We start from the raw sequence: 20,989 nt of genomic DNA, 5'->3' as shown, positions 1-20,989 counted from the left end.
CTGATAGGCTGTTTAGAATATAAAAGGATCTTATTTGTTGCTAGCTAAAGGTGTTATAGAGTGCACACGTTAAAGCAACTAATGAATTATGTTCTTTTTATTTTCACTCACTCCCATAGTCTTTCAAAATACAGTTAGTTCTGTCTGTATAACTGTGGAACATGAATGAAAGCAAGAGAACTGCTTACCTCCAGAGAAAGCCACAAATGTTTCTTTTGTCACAAACATACCACTGTTGTCCAGGAAGTGTCCAGGGTTAAATTTATCAGGTGTTTCCCACTCTGCTTTGTCCAACATCACTGAATAGAGATTTGTAATTACTTTGTGCCCTAATTAGCAAAACAAGAAATGTAAATCAAATGAAATAGGAAGTTTCATTCTTTTATATCCAGGGTCAGAGGTCTGTGTTATGAGGAAAGACTGGAGAGACATTGGTGCTTAAATTTATTAGCGCATGAAACCGGGCGTGATTTGTGTGGCGAACAGTCTAAAACGGAAAGGCCCAAGGACCATCCTAAAATGGTGCTTGGGCTTCATCATTGTAATTCCGTCGAGTTGCAGGTGCTGATTGTGCACCCCAACGCAGCTTACTGGTCTACTTCCGACCAATTCCGACTGACTCAGACACCAGCCGAGGCCCACGGGGGAGCCTGGGGAGGGTGGGGTGACAATCAGGGTAGGGGTGATCACAAACCACTGTTTTAATGTGGAGGCGGGAGAAGCACTCCTGCTCCTCCTGGCTCCACATTAAGTTAAGTTAAAAAACTTACCGGCAGGCTTCTTCGGCAGACCACTGGCTTGATAAAGTTGTTGGAGCTTGGGCCATGCACCAGAAATGCAACAATATCGAAATGGGAGCTTCGCTCATTTCAGGCGACCGCCATTGCAACCTTTAAAATTGCTGATTTAGTCGTGGCTGAGGCACTTGAGCAAATTGGGTGCGGGCCTTCCCACTGCTAAATTTGTCATTGTGCGCATATTTTATGCCTGGAAGGAGGTGCCCAAGAAGTGATCTTATCGAGGTATATTGGATAGTAAATGATATGGAAAAGGTTAATCTGGAATACTACTTTAAATTCAACTGTAGGAATAGGACAAGGGGACAATTTTAGGACAGAAGGAGGTTCTTCTTCACAGAGAGTGCTTAACCCTTGGAATGGACTTCCAGATATAGTGGAGGCAAAAACTCGTGAATCATTTAAGAAACAATTAGAAGGAGCAATGGGGGGAGAGGAGGGTTGTTTTGGATGGATGAATTAAGATAAGCTGAATGGTATTTGGTTATGACAGCTGTATGGTGAGCAAGTATTTGCAGGAATTGAAAAGACAAGAGTCTGATATCACAATGGCCTTCAAGAAACCAACTATTCAGGTCTAACACATACTTTCCAGTTTTGAAAAAGCTCTCAATAAAGTCTGACCTAAAACCTCAATACTCCCCATTACTGATTTTACACTCATTTGAATCCCTTCCACATTTTTGTTTTCCATTTTGTGTTAGTCCAAACGATGCTTCTGACTCCAGAATCTCTGTTCCAATTACCTTTGGTATAAAATATCTTCCTATTGTTGTGTCTCTGGTAGTTTCTCTGGCAAGATTCAATGGGGCTATGTTGCTTATTCTTTGTATTGCATGAATAACCGCGTTGGTGTAAAGAAGACTGGGCCTGTCGTCCATCATAGGTTATCGTGATCGGCCAATTACCCTCAATCGCAGCATGGATTTTTTCTGCAAAAGAAAGAGAAAAGGTACGGAAATATCCATTGACCATCACTATAGTACCTTTCAATGTAATAATACGTTAGTTTTAATAACATTGCTGCTAGGTCCCAATTATTGCTCTTATTGGAATTGAATGAACCAACACTTGTAAGGGGAAAAACTGATCTGCGGTTAAAGTCAATCTAATGATTTCCAATTAGAAAACATAAACATGGCACTAAAACATCCCCACCCTCTGTTCTGGAAACCGCACCAAAATGGTTAGTTCAGGAATAATTGCAGTATAAATCTCCACAAGTGTTGAGTTCAAAAAGGGAGTGAGAGTAACGTGACAAAAATGATTTTAATGTAGTCATTGTGCATAAAGGAGTTTAGCAGCTATCTAAAGCTAAAGCCTGGAGAAAAATACATATTTTTTGCCACTTTTCCCATTAGGGCTTTTGCCCACAATAGCCACATGAGACATACATATTCTTGCTTCACTCCCGCATTATATTAGAGCATCAGCCTGGAATCCCTCCCCCGTTAATGACAGATAGTTGCAAGGCAAGTCAAATGAATAATCTTCAACTTCACCAAAAGTTCTGAGCATTTCATGTCAGAGATTAATACAGGAAACTCTCGTTTAAACGACACCTAAATATCCGGAATTCTCTATTAACCAGCAAAATTCTCGCTCCGAAAACAACACCTCAATAACCGGAAATGTTGCCGAGTCCGAGTCTCCCGCGGTGGCCGAGTTAGTCCGTGGGGGTAGTTCTCCAAACTGCCACTACTCGGCTTCTTGGCCCTGTCGGAAGTCGGAACACCTCAATAACAGGAGTCTGACTCTCCCACGGTGTAGGTGAGTACCCAATTACTGTATACTGCACATTTCTTGATTTTTTTACTTTTGTTTGTTATAAATAGCCTCGGTAGATAACCCTCTCCATCATTCGGAATTTTTAATCAACCGGCACCATCCCGGTCCCGTCGGTGCCGGATACCGAAGAGTTTCCTGTGTGAGGAAATTAAAATAATGTTTAGTTTAAAAACAGCAAGAGCTTTGTAGCTTCAATTTTCAATGTTTCAAATTTAATCTTAGTTTCCTACTCAGATTTCAGAATATTGAAAAATGTGGGGGAAAAATAATAACTGAAAATGGAACTGGGCGGCCCTATTCATCACTGCAAGGGCCCAAAATTGAGCTGTGGGATACTGGTGTACGAATGCTTAACACCTCCATCTGAAATTCCTCTCTCTGTTATCTTGGTGGAGATGTAAACCTGTTTATTTCTCTCCTCATACCACTCACAGAGAAAAAAAATGAACAAGATCGCAGCAAAGGTGGACAAAATATTGTTTGTCTCATAAGTGCCACCTTGGTTCAGTGATAGGATTTTCATCTCTGACTCAGAAAGTTGTGGGTTCAAGCCCCACACCAGGTATTGAGCACACAATCTAGGCCGACACTTCAGTGCAGTACTGATGGAATATTGCACTGTCAGAGGTGCTTTCTTTCAGATGAGATTTTAAAACAAAGCTCCTGTCTACCTACCCAGATGGACATTAAAGATCCAATGTCACTATTCAAAGAAGAGATGGGGAGGTGTCCTTGCCAATTTTTATCTCTGAACCAACATCACTAAAAACAGATTGGCCTGGAACTGGCAGACTTTCTGAGGTTGAGGAGATTCCCTATTTTGTAATCCACTAGGGGTTCATCTAGCACACCCTCCATGATGGAGCGGCCAGAGTCCCAGCGGAATTAGTGGTTCCAGGAGTTGGCCCAGACTAATGGTTGTATCCGGACTCTGGCTCTTCCACTGAAGGGCTGTGGATTTTAAAGGACATTACCTGGTCATTTATCTCTTGGTGTTTGTGAAACTTTGCTGTGTGCAAATTGGTCCTTGTGTCAGCTTACATGACAGCAGTGACTACACTTCAATAGTACTTCATTGACGGTGAAGCATTTTGGGACATCCCAAGGGCATGCGAGGTGCTTTATAAATGGAAGATCATTCTTCCTGTTCATTTATTCTCTCCACCCATCAGAAGTATTCAAAAGCATTATCAAAAATGAAGGTACATACTTCTTATAGTTAATCTTAAAATTTGCCAAAGAGTATTTCTTAGAGAATTCTAAGCAGTAATGTTTTATGAAGATATTACTCCTTTTGGCTTCCTTGTACAAATTATTGAAGGTCTCTTTTTAATGAAAGTTACTACATTGTTCACTGGGGCCCAATTAAACTCAAGCAAGAAGACAATTTACATCACTATCCAAGTACAATCACAAGAGTTCAGTATTTCATTAGCCAGAATCACAAAATATTTTAGATTTTCCTTCAGCTACCTACCTTGAATGTCAGGGTACGCTGCCATGTACAGCATAGCCCAATGTATTGTTGTCTCTGACCCACCCAAAAAGAGGTCCAATGTTGACTGTAAACGATTTTCATCATGAAAGCTAGTTAGGGGTACCCTTAAATAATAAGAAATATATTAACGTGAAGTGACAAAAACCTTAAATGTGACAGCTAATGAATGAATATTTTATTTAATCAATGGTTTGTTTTTTCTCTTCTTTTCCAAACTAGGCAATGGAATGTCCACAATTCTGTTTTCTTAAGCACCTGACTCAAATATACACACTGGGCCTGGAAGCTATGGGTGAGATGAGAGTGGTGTTCCCAGCTACCATGGAAATTTGGGCGAGAGCCGGAAATGCCGGGTCTCCACCCAGAAGACTGCTGGCTGTAAATATGCACGGGGCTGGTGATGGACAGAACTTCCATCTGCTCCCTGGAGACGGCCCCGGACATCAGAAGGAGTTGAGCCAAAGGAAGGGAATTCCCATGACCACGGCCGCCCTAATACTTAGTAATTTAGATACTCAGATAAATGCCCACCGCCGCTAATACAGGTTGTTTGAACAATGGAGAGGAACCCGCCTTGGGGGTCCAGTTCTGGGTTCTGCCATTGGTCCCGCCAGAAGAGCGCGGGCACAAAGTGCTTTTAGCCCCAAATGAAGGGAGCTAATTGGCTGCATGTTTGAAAATTAGCCAATCCATTGGAGTCAGCTGGTCATTGAGCAGCTCGCTTGTACCGCATTTCCTGCTTCTCCCTCTCTAGTGGGCAACTAAAATGCACCCACATTTGCACGGGCACCCACCAATATTATTTAAATGAAGTGACCCTGCCCTGACCTTGGATATTCCAACAGGATCAGGAGCAGAGGTCATTGGCACCTACTCAGCCATACTTCCATCAGCGGAGTGGGACCAAACATTTTTAGCCCTAGTATCTCATTAGTAAAAACCAAGATAGGTGTTTTTTATCTGCAATGTTTTATTAAACTTTACTTATACTGTAAAATACCTGGACAACACTCATGTAGAAAGAGAATTTGTTCTATAAATGAGGCCGACTTCTTGACAGTAGCATTTAAATATTTATTTTTCTGAGCTCTCACTAACTAATCTGATCTCCCGCATGAGGCAAATTATGCTTGACCTTGATCCCAGTCCCAACCTTTGTCTTGATGCCTTACTGTTCTTTCACTTATGCTAAATGGATGGATTAACTATTGCTCAAGTAGTGTCAGTCTAACTTGGCTTTAACAAGAAAATGAGGGAGAAAGACAGGGTATGAAGATTGCAGTGAAACTAGACCAAAACTTCCCGTGATTAAATCAATTTATTATTAACAAACAGAAATTCACAGAATTTTAATTTCAGTTTTACAAGAGACTGCTTTACAGAGATTCTGGGGTCGATTTTCTACTTGCCACCCAAGTGTAAAGCTGGCATTGTGGATCGGTCATACATTATAGAAACTGCTCAATTTTCATTTCCATGGAAAATAGAAATGTAACTGTCTCGTGTGACTTACTAAAAGCAGTTACAATGGGAGTGCAGTGGGACATGAACTTGGCATAACAAGCTGCAGTTGCAGATATACCCAGGGAGTTTAAATTTTTGATACTTTTTGTTGCATGTTCCAGAATTTTGAAGCATCAGAGCTGATGAAAAGTCACCGGCCTGAAACGTTCACTACCCGGTTTCTCTCTCTCCACAGATGCTGCCTGACCAGCTGGGTATTTCCAGCATTTTCTGTTTTTATAATACGGACATTTTGAGGATTAAAAAGATGGCTCAATTGAATTCCTAAAACATGACTTGTTCAGATAGTTTTTCATCTTTACCCCAGGTGTCAGAAGGTCGTGGCTTCACGTCCCACTCCAGAGACTTGAGCACAAAAATCTAGGCTAACACTGCAATGCAGTGCTGAGGGAGCGCTGCGCTGTCACAGGTGCCGTCTTTCAGATGAGACGTTAAACCGAGGCCCCGTCTGCTCTCTCAGGTGGACGTAAAAGATCCCACGGCACTATTTAGAAGAAGAGCAGGGGAGTTATCCCTGGTGTCCTGGCCGATATTTATCCTGCAATCAATATCACTAAAACAGATTATCTGGTCATTATCACATTGCTGTTTGTGGGAGCTTGCTGTGCGCAAATTGGCTGCCGCGTTTCCTACATTACAACAGTGGCTACACTTCAAAAAGTACATCATTGGCTGTAAATCGCTTTAGGGCGCCCGGTGATCATGAAAGGCGCTATAGAAATACAAGTCTTTTTCTTTTAGGAGTTAAGCACGAGAAGAACACAGAAAGGTAAATCTGGTGCAGAGGGCTGTGGGGGAAAAATTCAGTATCGCCCCGTTTGGGGCCCCATTATCGGCCGTGCGCAAAGTTTAGCGCCTGGCGCTAATTATCACCTCCGACGGCAAAGTTGGCTTTTATCGCCCCTGGAGGTGATTGGAGCGCTAAACCAGGTGCTTCACACCTGTCTTAAGGCGCAAATGCCGAGGAGCGAGGCGCTACCTCAGAGCGTGGGCGAAGCAAGGAAGAGCAAATCAAAATGAACCTGCAAAGTGCTGCTCAGTACCCAAAACTCATTCACACAGCATTGAATCTCTCCAGAAGTCTGTCTCTCTCTCTCAGAATGCGTGGTGCAAAAATGTCACCAACAAAAAAAGGCAGGAAGCAGTCGCCTTTAAATAGCGCGCCCCAGTCCCTTTCTGAATGCAAAATGCTCCCCTCAACCTGCCGTTGCTAGTGGCAGGCGGTAAGGCAGGGGGCACCACTCAATATCCAGTCCGGGACGCTACCGGGGCGTTGCGTACTCGACTGACGTCACGATCTGCTGGCGCAGGAGATCGTGGCAGTAGTGTTTTGCGCCGCTGCAAAATGTCTAGTTAATTTCATGAGCAGCGCAAACATCGCCACGCCCGGGCACTAGTTGCTTTGCGCCCCATTAGCGCCCTCTTAAGGCGCAAGCAACTGAATTTTCCCCCCTGTATGTCTGTAACAGAACCCATCTGATTTGAAGGGACAGTGAGTTCTGTAAAGGGCATGCAATCTTCACCACCAGATTTTCCTTTCTGGAATATGCCCACACAATACTTAATGCCCAGATGGTAAAGATGAAAGTGGTTCCAGTTTTGATTTGACCTGTGTGTTTTATATTGATCCCAGCACAGGTTGGCTTGTTGTTTCATTATTCAGGGAGACAGAAGCAGGACGAGTCATCAATACCATAGCTGTGCAAGAAATTAATAATGGACCTGCCAGAGCTCCCAGATGTTGAACAAACTAACTGCAAACAGCCCAGTGCCTTGTCCCAATGACCTCTGCCCAGGCCCGCAGGAGTTGACACTGGGCAAAAAAGCTGTCCGATGCAGTGAGGTAGGTGTGGGCTGCACTGAGACTCGACGGGGAGCTTTAATCAGGGAAAATGCCCCAAGCATAAAAGGCTCAAACTAGAAAGCAAAACAGACACCAAATGCATACCTTCCACAGCTGCCCTCATTTCACTTTCTCTTCACTTTCTTTGTTATGAATTTTTGTGCACTAAGGTATAGCACAGTTGGATCATTGGTAAAGTTTCCTCTATTGTGCTTCAATAATGTGCCTCGACCCTAATCCCAGGAAAGTAGCCCTACTACATCACGTGACATTTTCCTAATGTTAATGCCGGCTGCCCTGTGGCCTGTCTGAGTGAGATTGCCAGTTTAGTGCCAGATTGGGGCAATGTTATGCTATGGGCCCATGTAAACTAGGAATTCATTAGGTTTAACACACTCGTTTCACGTAGGATCCCTATGGCCAACAGACATCCATCCCATCAGACTGGGCTGGATTTGAACCCAGACAGCAGATGTCAATTTAATTTTGCTATTATTCAAGGTAAAGCTGTATCTCCTAGTGCCTCACCTTGTCCATTTCTGACGGAAAGCAGTCAATGAAATCTCTTTGCTCTGCTGGGTTCCAGTTCTCCCGGGGTCTTTGCATTTTCTCTCTCATAAATTTCTGTATCTTTTCCCACAGGATGAATATATTATTATGTGGGTCTGGGAGCTGCTTCATTATAGTTGGAAATTAACTGTATAGCTGTAGAAGGAAACATGCAATGAGGAAGGATGAGAATTATCTTATTTTGGTGAGCGAATTAACAAACAACCACATTTTGTCTAGAGTAAACAATGTTTTCCTGATGCACTTTTACAAGCAGCATTGCCATTTTTAAAGTTTCACTGATCTCCTGCGGCATTGCACACAGGAAGTCAAGGCCAATTCCCTCCTGTTTCCTATGTCTCTCCACCAATCACAATGGTGTACTTCACTGCATCTGTGCTTTCAAGCTGGGGCACTTTGCATGCTTTCTGTGCACCAGCAATTCCTAAATGTATTGGTCTGCCTGCCAGGGAGCTTCTGCAACACCCAGAGTCCATTTCCAACTTGTGTGGGGTTCTGCCACATGGCATCGACACACTGCAGTCAACCATGGAACATGTGGCCACCTCCATGCACATTGCAGCTGGGCCCAGCTCTCAGAGATGCTCATACTGGGGTCATTCCGGCTCTGGGCTCCAGCAACCCCTCCACCTTGGACAGGCTGAGAGACTGAATAGGGACTTCAGTCGCATCATGGATGTCCTACAGTCTGCTCACCCACAGATCAATGAAAGTGCTGAGGCACAGCCCAATAGCAGGGCCAGTCGTGCGATGGGAATATGTTGCCCTGTCTCAGGCTGACAGCATGTCTGGATCACTGCCACCTCCTCAACCAATGCCTACCCTGGTGCCAGAAAGCTAGCTGGGCCAGACTGGCTCCACAGCCAGCGAGTTGCTACAGCCTGAAGCCAGGCCCAAGCTCCTAGAGGTTGCCGACCAAGAGCATGTCTAGAGTCGTTGACTGAGCCACAGTCGGCTTCCAGCTCCCATGCTGAAGCTGCTGGGGGAGCACCTTGTAGGAGCAGTACAGCAGGTAACAAAGCACTTAGGAAAGGCACAAAGGCTCACACCTGGGTGAGAATTAGTATGCAGGCATTTGTGTAATTAAGTAAAATGATAAATCTTTTTAAAATCTTTGTGTGCAGAGAACATTCCTGTATTAGCTGCTGACCCTGCAATATTAGTTGACTTGAAATTCAATGCTGGTCTTTAGGCAGATGCAGTTTATTCAAAGTGGAAGGACTGGAACAGGTGTTGGACATGACTGTTAATGCAGAGCAGCAGAGAGCTGCTGCCAAAGAGCTCTGGCTGCAGGCAACTGCTGAAACACCCTGGCTTCCTCGCTATCCTCTGTGTTTTCTCCCTCATCATGCTGAAGGTCTCATCCAATGGTGGCTCCACATATTGTCCCAGTTACAGAAAAAAGTTACATAGCCTATAGCAAACCACTATCATATCTACAAGATGCAGTGCAACAATTCACCAAGGCTTCTTCGGCAGCACCTCCCAAACCTGTGACCTCTTCCACCTAGAAGGACAAGGGCAGCAGGCGCATGGGAACAGAACCACCTCCAAGTTCCCCTCCAAGTCACACACCATCCTGACTTGGAAATATATCACCATTCCTTCATTGTCGTTGGGTCAAAATCCTGGAACTCCCTCCCTAATAGCACTGTGGGGCTACCTTCACCACATGGACTGCAGCGGTTCAAGGCGGCGGCTCACCACCACCTTCTCGAGAGCAATTAGGGATGGGCAATAAATGCTGGCCTTGCCAGCGACACCTACATCCCAGGAACTAATAAAAAAATATGGGCCACTCTTTGTGTCTCTATTGCAGTAAGCCACCACATCTATCTAGGCAGTGGATCCGTTGCTTGAGGACTCCAACGGTCTGCTCAATGAGGGCTCTAGTTGAGCCATGAGGCAAAGACGAAAAAGGTGTTAGGATCTTAATTGCATCATTTCACTCTGATTTGCATACATTAATAAAGTTCCTATTTGTTACCGTGGGTAGTTCTGGATAAATTAACGTTTGCCCGGAAATTGGAATGGGTGGACCTCCAGCGGTATGTTAGCAGTCCGTGTTTTATACAATTTTGATTGTACTACTATCCTGTTTTTATGCGTAAATAGGGCAATATTAAGATGAAAATCAACCCCAGCGAATTGTTTTATCAATTGCTCTTGCACAATCTTTATGCTGAATAAAATTACTTTTTACTTGCTATACTTTCAAACTGGACTTGCAAGTTGGGCTTAAAAATTGTCAATACAGACATGTCACAGATGATATTGTAAAAATTATATATGATTAGTTATATCTATCATATGTTCACATCATAAAAATAATTTCTAAGAACATCTTTTGCATCTATCCAAATCCAATATTCAAATTATTAATTTCAAATATAATAACTTGTTTAGCAGCCTTACCTGACCCCAAATATCATCATAAATCTGTCCAAAAGTTCTTGTAAACTGTTGTCATTATATTCATACCGTTCTCCAAAAACAATTGAACAGATTGGTGACTGAATGACTAATCTTGTGGTGAGGATTGAATGGTTGTCCTGAAAGGGGAACACAGAGATAGAGCAGTTAAAAGGTAATCTGAACAGCCTGTCCCACTAACATTCCACATGTGCGACATTGTGTTGTTAATACAGATTTATATGATTTTTTTAAATAGTGAGCCACTTAAAGCATATGGTGTTCAAGGATAACTATAATTAAACTTGAATGACCAAGATGGATATTACAACATGTGAACTTGATTCAGGAGGTCTTCAGAAACAGGAAGGACCAGATTGGTTCTGCATGCTCCAATAACAGGCAGTTGCTATTTAGGACTGCAAGTTGAGAGTATCAATATGTGTACAGCTTCAAAGCGTAAGAACAAAAGAATATGGGACTTATTATGTGGTCTCGTAGCAGTGATTGTGGGCCGCTGTACATCAACAAACAGTTACTGGTAGTGTAATAACCTTACTTCATCTCTGTGCAGATCAGCTCAAGCACGGCGAGCATGATGATAGAGAGCGCGGGGTATCCAGTGTAACCCAATGGCTGGTTGGAATCTTTAAATGCAGAGGGTAAAAGCTCTTCCAGCTTTTAGAACAGCTGAAAAGAGTTATTAAATATTTGTCAACCTTTGAAAAGACCTTGTGGGTGAAAAGAAGCAGCGGGTCAAAAGCAAAGAAAAGCAAACCCATTGTGGCGGAATGAAACAACAATGTTCAAAGGTGCTTCACAGAGGCACGAGGAAAAAAACTTTGTGAACAACTGGTGGAGTGGAACATAGGAACAGGAGTAGGCCATTCAGCCCCTCGCTATTCAATGAGATCATGGCTGATCTGTGACCTAACTCCATACACCCACCTTTGGCCCATATCCCTTAATACCTTTGTTTAACAAAAGTCTATCAATTTCAGATTTAAAATTAACAATTGATCTAGCATCAATTGCCGTTTGAGGAAGAGAGTTCCAAACTTCTACCACCCTTTGTGTGTAGAATTGTTTCCTCATTTCACTCCTGAAAGGTCTGGCTCTAATTTTTAGACTATGCCTCCAGTCCTTGAATCCTCAACCAGCTGAAATAGGGTAGATAGAGAGAAACTATTTGTTCCCCTTAATATCTTGAAAACTTCAATCAGATCACCCCATAACCTTTTACATTCTAGGGAATACAACCCTAATTTGTGTAATCTCTCATCATAACTTAACCCTTGAAGTCTGGGTAGCATTCTGGTAAACCTACGCTGCACTTTCGCCAAGGTCGAGAACCAGAGGACACCGATTTAAGGTGATTGGTAGAAGAGCCAACGGTGACATGAGGAAAAAAATTAACGCAGCGAATGGTTAGGATCTGGAATGCACTGCCTGAGGAGGAGGTAGAGACAGATTCAATTGTGGCTTTCAAAAGGGAATTGGATAAGTACCTGAAGGAAAAAAAATTGCAGGGCTACAGGGAAAGGGCGGGGGAGTGGGACTAGCTGAAGTGCTCTTGCAGAGAGCCCGCACAGGCCGAATGGCCTCCTTCTGTGCTGTAACCATTCTATGATTCTAAGGCGAATATATCCTTCCTAAGGTGTGGTGCCCAGAACTGCTCACAGTACTCCAGGTGTGGTCTGATCAGGATTTTGTATAGCTGCAGCATAACATCTACCCCCTTGTACTCTAGTCCTCTAGATATAAAGGCCAGCATTCCATTAGCCTTTTTGATTATTTTCTGTACCTGTTCATGACATTGTAATGATCTATGCACATGGCCCCCCTAGTCTCTTTGGACCTCCACTGTTATTAGCTTTTCACCACTTAGAAAGTACCCTGTTCTATCCTTTTTAGGTCCAAAGTGGATGACCTCACATTTGCTTACATTGAAATCCATTTGCCTCAGTTTTGCCCAGTTAATCTATCAATATCCCCTTGTAATTTTATGCTTTCATCTACACTGCCTACAATGCCGCCTATCTTTGTATCATCGGCAAATTTGGATATATGTCTTTCTATGCCATCATCTATGTCGTTAATAAATACTGTGAATAGTTGAGGCCCCGACACCAATCCCTGTGGGACACCACTAGTCACATCCTGCCAATTTGAGTACCTACTCACTATCCCTACTCTGCCTCCTGCCACTCAGCTAATTTTCTAACCAGGTCAATAATTTGCCCTCAATTCCGTGGGCTTCTATCTTAGTTAACAGTCTCTTATGTGGGACTTTATCAAATGCCTTCTGGAAGTCCATATAAATAACATCCATAGACATTCCCCTGTCCACTATTTTAGTCACCTTTTCAAAAAGTTCAATCAGGTTTGTCAGGCACGACCTACCTTTCACAAATCCATGCTGGCTCTCTCTGATCAACTGAAAATTTTCAAGGCGTTCAGTCACCCTATCCTTAACTATAGACTTTAGCAATTTCCTGACAACTGCTGTTAGGCTATCTGGTCTATAATTCCCTGGTTTCCCTCTCTCGCCATTCTTAAATAGCGGAGTGACATGCGCAATTTTCCAATTTAAAGGGATGGTTCCCAAATCTAGAGAACTTTAGAAGATTATAGTTAGGGCATCTGCAATGTGCTCACCTACTCCCTTTTAAGCCCTGGGATGGAAACCATCTGGTCCTGGGGATTGGTCGCTCTTTAGTGCCATTATTTTCTTCATTACTGTTATTTTACCTACATTAATTTTATTGAGTCCCTGTCCCTGATTCAATATTAGTTTCCTTGGGATTTCTGGCATGCTATCCTCTTCTTCTACTGTCAATACTAAAGTAATTATTCAACATGTCCGCCATTTCCTTATCAACGCTTTCAGTTTTTAAGGGACCAACATTTCTCCTGACCACCCTCTTTTTCCTAACATAATTGTAAAAATTCTATGTATTGGTTTTAATATCCCTTGCAAGTTTCTTTTTATACCCCCTTTTGTGACCCTTTGCTGTTCTTTGTATCTTTCCCATTCGCCAGGATCTGCGCTATTTTTTGCAGTTTTGTCTGCCCTTTCCTTTAGTTTGATGCTGTCCCCGATCTCTTTAGTCGCCCATGGCTTTTCTATTTGGCAAGTAGATCTCTTGCCCCTCAGGGGTATAAACTGGTTCTGTATCACATTAAATTCTTTTTTAAATATCTTCCACTGATCATCTGCCATTTTTCCCATTAACAGATTTGCCCAGTTTACTGTGGACAGTCTCTGCCTCATCCTGTTGAAGTCAGCCTTACCTAAATCTAGAATCTTAGCAGCTGTTTCGTGTTTCTCCCTTTCAAATGTTACGTTGAACTCGATCATGTTATGATTGCTATTAGATAAATGTTCACGTACAGTTCGGCTGTTAACTAAATCTGGCTCATTACTAAATTTAATATGGCATGCCCCCTTGTTGCCTCTAGGACACATTGTTGTAGAAAACTATCCCGGACACACTCAAGAAGTTCACCACCTTTCTGACATGAGCTAGTCTGCTTATCCCAATCGATATGAAAGTTAAAATCCCCCATTAAAACCACTCTGCCTTTGCTACACAACTACTGAGTGGCACAACTACCGAACCCCCTCTTTGATACTTAGCAAAGTGGACATGAGACGAGTGCGAGGAGAGTCCTTCTATTTGGCGCGCCTGAGTACTCTCCCCACAAGGTGGCAGTATGCCATGCCTGGCAGGAGGTGGCAGTCCGGCTCAGCGCTCAGTACAACACCTGCAGGGGCTGGAAAAAGATGTGGGAGAAGGCAGCTTACTTTAAGGAACCTGGAAAGCTCAGACTACTCAATTTATTAGATAGATGCCACAAAATGTTGCCCCTCAATCTGTTCTACATGAATTACTGATCCATGCCAAGCTTTCACACAACTTTATAGCTCGTTCTTGCATCTCATTCATACGTCAGCAGGGCACTGTCTCAGGCTGAAGCAGGCCAAGCACAACCTTGGTGTCCTATTCGAGCTTGAGCATAGCCTATGATTCCCATATCCATCAAAGAGACCGCTTACTTCAACCTCCGTAATATCACCCGCTTCTGTCCCTACCTCGTCGCATCTGCCGATGAAACCCTCATCCATGCCTTTGTCACTCCCTGACTCAACTTTCCTGGACAACCTTCAGAATCTTCAGCTCATCCAAAACTCTGCTTTCTGTTTCCTATCTCTCACTAAGTCCCGCTCACCCATTACCCCTGTGCTCGCTGACCTATGTTGGCTTCCAGTTCATCACACCTCAAATTTAAAATTCTCATCTTTATATTTAAACTCCTTCATAGCCTCGCCCCTCCCTATCTCTGCAACCTCCTCCAGCTTTACAGCCTCCTCTCCGCTTGAACTTTCTGTTCCTCAGATTCAGGCCTCTGGTGCATTCCACCCCCCACCCCACCTCCCCCACTCCCACTTCCCCCCATCCCACCTCCCCCCCATCCCCCACCCCTTCCCCCACTCCCACCTCCCCCCCATCCCCCACCCCTTCCCCCACTCCCACCTCCCCCCCCATCCCCCACCCCACCTCCCTAAACCCCTCCGACGCTCCACCACCCCTCCTCCTTTAAGACCCTTCTTAAAACTGAACTCTTTTCCCAAGGTTTCCCTCCTAATAGCTCCTTCTTGGCATCCATTTTGCCTCTGTGAAGCCCTTTGGAACGTTTTTCTATAAAAGGTGCTATAGAAATGCAAGTTGTTGAAGCTGGTATTGATGTAATGATAAGTTCCATAACCAAATATTGTCTGCAAAACCACCAATGTGATGAATAGGAGATCTGTCATAATTTAGGGTGACCATACGTTCCCGTTTTCCAGGGATAGTCCCTGGATGAGGTACTGTGTCCCCGGGCAAACAATGTCCCCGGAAGAGTCCCCGGGTCACAAAACTCATCCCCGAAGAGTACCCCTGGGCAGTGAGTCTACCCCCCTGAGCTGTCAGTGTGTGGCTCTAAGGCTAAATTAAACAACAACTTGTACAATGGCCAGGGTGACTGACCGCACATACGCGACTGGGCGGATCTTCTGCGCATGTGCCGGTTGTTGTTTATGAGTTTCTGGCTGGGCTTGTGTTGCTGGATTGTCAGCGTCAGACATGCCTGGGAGCACGGGGCCCGGAGCTGGTGAGAGGCTGTGGGGGAGGGCCTGGTCACAGTCACTGAGGAGAGGGGGGCGCAGGCTAATCCTAGCCACTGTGGGGAGTCAGGTGTGACCTCAGTCACTGGGGCGGTCAGGTGTCTGAATGCGCTTCAATAGTGTGACGTCACATTCGCGGTAATTGTATGCACATTTGTTTTGCATTTGTAATGTTTATGTACAACTGCTAAATAATTTTGCCTCTCTATGCTGTGCAACCTACATTTTCCGGTCCTGCCTACTTTGCTGTGCTCCCACCCTGCGTGTCCCCGGATTCGGTTTAGAAAATATGGTCACCCTATCATAATTCAAATCACAAGAAAAATTATGGTCCCGATGGTGCCATCCAGTGCTGGCCCTCCCTGAGTTTGCAGGGTCAGTAGGATGGCACCTCATTAGCATGATGCAGGCGGGCATAACGCCACTTTGCACTCATCTCTGGCACCCACCTGCACCGTGCCAATAGACACTGCAGGCTCTGCATGCCCTTAGGGTGGAGGGAGGGGAGAGGGTTTTCTCTGCACCTCCCATCCTGACCACTGGTCCGATCAGCCCCTGAACAAAATGTCTCCTTTATCGGGTCCTTTTGTACCATTTTTTTGCTGTTTTAAGCACTCCCGAGTGCATAAATGTATCTAAATATATCTAGTACAAGAAAAGAAAAATATTAAACTAATTATCACTGAAATTCTCTGCTGCCATGTCAGATTTGCCGCCGGTATCTGATTCCCTTCCTGGTTTGGGTTCAAAGATGTTTTTTGCCCTTGCTATCAATCTTCAGCTTGCAGTATCTTCATGATCCTGGCCAGGACAGAATTTGCCATCATCAAAACTATTTTCGCTGCAGAGATTACGGACCTTCAGAATATTGCACGGATCATTGATGATCCTTTTGACCCCTTTGAATAGAGTTGGCCCATTGACCAGCTTTTCACAAGGGAGGCTCGCCAGTCCTTTTAAATTGCTGGTGGTTTGGACATCACCCAAATCACCACTAGATGGCAGCAACAACCACACAGTAAACATGAAACATCCCAGTGAATCTATCAGATTGCAATAAAAGTATGTGCAAACTTTCCAACAGCTTAATATTATTATTCCGACAGTAGGAATCTGCTACATTTCCTGTTGAACTACACTGGCAGGTCTGATTACCACAGAACGCACTGTTCTACACAAGCACTGAAGTGGGGCAACTAAGTTGACGCTGTTTCCCAAATAACAAGGTTTAACTGTACAACAGTTGTAGACTGTGATTGATGTTCAAACTAATTGTATTGTTATTGTTCACACTGTGCAGTAATCAACTTAAAGACTAATCCACACAATGTTTAAGTGCAACAAAATCATAAGATCACAATATAGATACAGATACGGTAATTTGGCCCATATTAGCTCATCTATCCAAATAGTCTCCTCATACAGAACCCATCTGTTCCACTGCCCTAATCACAGGATCATTTCCACATGTTGACCACACATTGTGTACAGAACTTCCTGACACCAGTTCTAAATGTCCTTGTTATTAGTTTGAACCTCTGTCCCCTTGTCCTATTCTGACAGTTGAGTTTAAAATAGTGTTCCAGGTCTATCTTATACACCTCCACATGATTACCTCCCAATTCACTCCTTGCAATGCTGAAAAGAAAAGAAAGAATTTGCATTCATATCGTGCTTCTCACAGAACGTCTGAACATTCTTCACAGCCAATGAGTTACTGTGGAAGTACAGCCAGTGGAGTTTTGTAGGCAAAGTTTCTCCAGGTTTCTCCCATCTTTTCTCGTAACCCGGTCTTTTGACACTAGGGGTGTCATTTTAACCGAACCCAATTTTACTTTCCATTGACTACATGGATATCGAAATCAGGCGGGGTGTAAACGGCTGGTCGATCCAATCCCATCAGTTTCTCACCAGAAAGGTTGGGTTAAAATTACCTCCCAGGTGTCGGAATCATGGCTCTTCTCTGAACAATCTCCAGACTTGAATGTCTCTCTTGTGTTTCGGTGATCAGAACTGGACACAGTGCTCAAGGTATTCTAAACAGAGCGCTATGCCATTTGATCGTGATTTCCTCTGATGTAGACTCTACTGTTTTGTTTATATAGTTCAATGTTCTATTTGATTGCTGTTCTGAACTGGCAGGACATTTGAACACCAAGGGGGAAAAATTCAGTTGTTTGCGCCTCCCGTTAGCGCCTTAAGAGGGTGTCAAGTGGGGAGCAAAGCAACTAGCGCCCGGGCGCAGCGATGTTTGCGCCGCTCGTGAATTTAACTAGACATTTTGTGGCAGCGCTAAACACTACCGCCACGATCTCCTGCGCCCACAGATAGTGACGTCAGTCGAGTGCGCAACGCCCTGTTAGCGCTCCGGACCGGAAATTGAGTGGCGCCCCCTGCCTTACCGCCTGCCGCTAGAAATGACAGGTTGAGGGGAGCGTTATGCTGTCAGAAAGGGACTACGGGAGCGCTATTTAAAGGCAACTTCCTGCCTTTTTTTGTCGGTGACATTTTTGCACCACGCATTCTGAGAGAGAGAGAGACTTCTGGAGAGATTCAACGCTGTGTGAAGGAGTTCTGGGTACTGAGCAGCACTTTGCACGTTGGTTTTGATTTGCCCTTCCTTGTATCGATTTAGAAGAGACTATGGGGTCTGCACTCTGAGCTGTTCCCCTGGTTCTCTCCATTGTTCTTTCCAGCAGATTTGATGTACAGGTCTCTCCAGGCTGAGATTCAGGCCGAGATTTAAGGCTGCAATGAGCAGGATGTGGATTGTAATATCCGTGTATCTTAATGTTGTGTCCTTCAATAATCAGACAACAGAATGCAGGGAATGATCAACAGGTGTTTACTGAATGAGGGTTCAAACTGCAACTGACTGTACAGATCACTACTCAGGGTTTATATACAGGTGTGGTCACTGCCGGTACTACAAGATACAGGAGCTGTAAAAAGTAGTTCTCCCCCTTAAAGGTACATACATTACAATTCCTCCCCTTTTAGATTAACAGTACCATAACACTCATTTAACAATTAAATATCAAACTAATTACAATTAACACTTTTAACATGCAACATTAACTGAAAATAGTCTATTTATAAATTCAGTCTTTAGGGAGGCTTCCTGATTCTTTCTGGATGACGCCTTTCCCGAGTGTCTCGCTCTTGGTGCGGAGGCGATTCTAACACCCTGTCGTCAGTTGATTCATCAGCTTCCAATGCTATTGTTTCTGAGGTAGATGTGACCTGTACGTCGGGTTCCTCACCAGGTACGTATGGCCGAGACATGGGGTTGACTCGTTCCTGTGACTCTAGGATCTGGTCAGCATGGCGTCTCACAATGTTCTCCCCAACATCCACTGTGTACATTAGTGGCCCCTGCCGTGTGCATATCATCCCTGGTTGCCATTTCTCTGTTCGGTAGAGCTGATGCTACCCCGAACACCAGCCGGTTGTATTGGTAGAGACCTTTATGAGTGTTGATCGTGAGGTACTGTTTCGAGGCTTCTTCTACATCCATTTGCAGGTACGCCTGGGCCAGATCAATCTTAGTGAAGCGTTTCCCTCCCGATAGCGAGGCGAAAATATCTTCAATCCGCGGAAGCGGATATTGTACAGTGTGAAGGACTGGGTTCACTGTCACCTTAAAGTCCCCACAGATGCGAACCTTCTTTGGTTCCCCAGGCGTATTACTCAACGACCTCTTCATTACAGGAACGATGGGTGTAGCCCACTCGCTCCAGTCCACTTTGGACAGTACTCCTGGACATTCCAAACCTTCCGGCTCTGCTTCGATGGCTGGGCGGATCGCATAAGGTACCGGTCTGGCCTTAAAAAACTTTGGGCTTGCATTTTCTTCTATTTTGATCGTCGCTGTTATGCATTTTAATGTTCCGAGTCCCTGCTGGAACACTTCTTGTGCGTCAGTTAGCATTTTTGACAGTCGTCCAGATGTGACGTCGTCATCCTTTTTGGCATCTACAGTCAGTGCTTGTATGGAATGCCAATCTAGCTGTATCTTCCGGATCCATTCACGTTGCCAATGTTAGATCCGTGTATCTTGATGTTGTGTCCTTCAATAATTAGACAAGAGACTGCAGGGAACGATCAACAGGTGTTTACTGAATGAGGGTTACTGTAGAACTAATTGTACAGATCGCTACTCAGGCTTTATATACAGGTCTGGTCACTGCCGGTACTACAGTATACAGGAGCTGTAAAAAGTAGTTCTCCCCTTAAAGGTACATACACTACAAAAACTATTGCAGTCCTACGGACCATTTTTGCCAGGAACGGCTTGCCAGAGCAGATTTGCTCTGATAACGGACCACAGTTTGTGTCCGAAGAGTTTCGAAGATTTATGAAAAGGAATGGGGTAAGGCATTACACATCCGCCCCGTATCATCCAGCCACAAATGGATTGGCTGAGAGGTTCGTACAAACCTTTAAAAAAGCAGTAAAGGCCATGTGCGATGACGACATTCCACTGCAGAATAAGGTGGACAATTTCCTGTTAGCCTACAGAAATGCGACACATGCAGTCACCAACCATGCCCCGGCCATGATGTTCTTTAACCGAAGGTTGAGATCTCGTCTGGATTTGCTCAGACCAAATGTACGAAGAGATGTTGAGAGTAAGCAATTCCAGCACATCAATGAGAAGCCGACAAGGAGCTTCAATGTAGGGCAACCAGTCTTGGCCCACGACTACCGAACAGAGAAATGGCAACCAGGAACAATATGCACACGGCAGGGGCCACTAATGTACACAGTGGATGTTGGGGAGAACATTGTGAGACGCCATGTTGACTAGATCCTAGAGTCACAGGAACGAGTCAACCCCATGTCTCGGCCATACGTACCTGGTGATGAACTCGACGTACAGGTAGCATCTACCCCAGAAACAGTAGCATCGGAAGCGGATGAACCAACCGACGACAGGGGGCCAGAATCGCCTCCGCACCAAGAGCAAGACACTCAGGAAAGGCGCTATCCAGAAAGGATCAGGAAGCCTCCCCAAAGACTGAATTTATAAATAGACTATTTTCAGTTAATGTTGCATGTTAAAAGTGTTCATTGTAATTAGTTTGATATTTAATTGTTAAATGAGTGTTATGGTACTGTTAATCTAAAAGGGGAGGAATTGTAATGTATGTACCTTTAAGGGGGAGAACTACTTTTTACAGCTCCTGTATACTGTAGTACCGGCAGTGACCACACCTGTATATAAAGCCTGAGTAGGGGATCTGTATAGTTAGTTCTAGAGTAACACTCATTCAGTAAACACCTGTTGATCGTTCCCTGCAGTCTCTTGTCTAATTATTGAAGGATACAACATCAAGATACACGGATCTAACAGTTTTCTCCGTGGTGGTGGAGGACATTTTGAT

General features: G+C 44.2%; 1 pseudogene; it reads right to left on the bottom strand.

Annotated features, from left to right (window-relative positions):
- Positions 1 to 20,989, bottom strand: part of LOC147122104 (cytochrome P450 2J2-like) — an 80,483-nt pseudogene that overhangs the window by 33,874 nt on the left and 25,620 nt on the right.

Source organism: Somniosus microcephalus, chromosome 3 (assembly GCF_052327205.1).
Source record: "Somniosus microcephalus isolate GS21.2 chromosome 3, FLI_Smic_1.0, whole genome shotgun sequence".
NCBI classification, from domain to species: Eukaryota; Metazoa; Chordata; class Chondrichthyes; order Squaliformes; family Somniosidae; genus Somniosus; species Somniosus microcephalus.
This window is presented reverse-complemented; position numbering and strand designations above follow the sequence as displayed.